This window comes from Grammomys surdaster, unplaced genomic scaffold, assembly GCF_004785775.1.
Source record: "Grammomys surdaster isolate TR1022 unplaced genomic scaffold, NIH_TR_1.0 278, whole genome shotgun sequence".
Classification (NCBI taxonomy): domain Eukaryota; kingdom Metazoa; phylum Chordata; class Mammalia; order Rodentia; family Muridae; genus Grammomys; species Grammomys surdaster.
This window is the reverse complement of record NW_021604719.1, coordinates 7108917-7110627: the sequence shown is the minus strand read 5'-3', so window position 1 is coordinate 7110627 and position 1711 is coordinate 7108917. Positions and strand designations below refer to the sequence as shown.

Below are 1711 nucleotides of genomic sequence, written 5' to 3'. Positions count from 1 at the left end.
TCAGTTCTCTATGCTGCAATTTTTATTTCAGTTTTTACATTTTACTTCTATTTCATTAATGAAACTTTATGTGAACAAAAGGTACCATTTTTAAAATTAGACAAATACATTGACCTTTTCTTTTGTGATTTGTAGTTTAAAGAAATTCTTTTACTCTCAGGGTCCTATTTTCTTTTTGTAATGGTGATGTCTGACAATGTATCTGTTTTAAAGGCATTTCTTGACTGTTTTTAATGTTTGTTCATTTATTATAAATGTTTTCTCAATATATTTAAGTTTTGACTAAAATATAATTAAATAAACTTATCTTCCCTTTCCTCCTTCCAACTCTTCCCAAACTCCTCCTTTCTCCCTCTCAAATTCATGCTTTCCTTTTGATGATGATGTAACACATTCACACAAATACATAAATACAACCTAATGTGTCTGTTTAGTATTGCTTGTATGTGTATAATTTTAGGGCTGACCACTTGATGTTGGATAACCAATTAAGTAGTTCATCCCTGGGGAAGATTCATTCTTCCTCTCTCAGCAATTGTTAGTTGCTTGTGGTTCTTTGTTTAGGGTTGTAGTACTGTGAGATTTCCCCATTCCCATCTTTGTATATATATTAGTGTTGTCATTGCTTGGTTTTTGTTGAGGCAGCCATATTGTTGAGGTAGCATGGATGAAGCTTCCCTATCATTTCCAGGAGACACAGTCTCACAGCAGGCTTCCTGTGAATTCTGGCTCTTCTTTCTTCTTCCTCTTTTATGCTTCCTGAGGCTTAAGTTCAGAAGTTGTGCTATCAATTTATCAACTGGAGCCAGGTATCCAACATTCTCTATATTTTGACCAGTTGTGGTTTTCTATAACCATCTTCATCTACTGCAAAGGGAAGCTTCTTTGATTAGGAGTGATAATGATCTTTATCTATGGGCATAAAGATGCATGCATATATATGTATGATATACATGATGACATATACATGAAGATATATTTAGAATTCAGGCAGGAATTGTGCTGGTCTGATAAAGTGGCAGGAGTGGTTGTCCTCTAAGATCTATGACTTCACTCTTCTCAGGTACTTGGTTAGTTTTCCAGTATCAGACATAATTTTGCTTCCATGGAGTTAGCCTTAAGTCTAATTAGACAGCCAAGTAGTAGCCAGTAGGTTACTGCCAAGGTGCGAGTGCCACTGTTGCACTTTTGTGATACTTTCCCGTCCTGATCATTGCTGTGGATCGTATGCATCACAGTTTGGCAGAACTACTTACTGTTTCCTTCCCCTGGCAACATCTTCTGGTTCTACAAAATATCAGTCCTTGGACACGAGGCTTTCAGGTCAGATTTGGAGCTTGAATCTCCTGAGTCCCATGTCCAGAGTACATGGTGTCTTCAGTAATAAGGAGTTCCTTTCAACTTCTTGGAGGTAATCTTGATTATTTTTTATCTGTTGCTTTTTACATCAACTTTAGATCTCTTATAAAATTTCACAAATAGCAATTTTATCAGAATTTTAAAAGATCAGTTTGAAAGAAGTTTTTATAATTTCAAAGTTTTTTTGTGAATGTATTTACTTTTCAATTATTTAGAGCTTTATTAATTTTTAAAATAAAATTTGTTTGCTATTATATAAGGTGTTTACCTATTTTATTACATCAACTTCTGGAAATTTTGTTGTCAATGTAAGTGATATTTTTATAAAACATTTGTTAAAAATTTTTGCTAA

The 1711-nt window shown here is 33.8% G+C and overlaps 1 protein-coding gene across 1 annotated transcript in view; it reads right to left on the bottom strand.

Moving 5' to 3' along the window:
* The window catches only part of LOC114629152 (ubiquitin-conjugating enzyme E2 variant 2-like), a 59243-nt gene that overhangs the window by 47088 nt on the left and 10444 nt on the right, over window positions 1-1711 (bottom strand). The gene's annotated exons all lie outside the window — the stretch shown is intronic.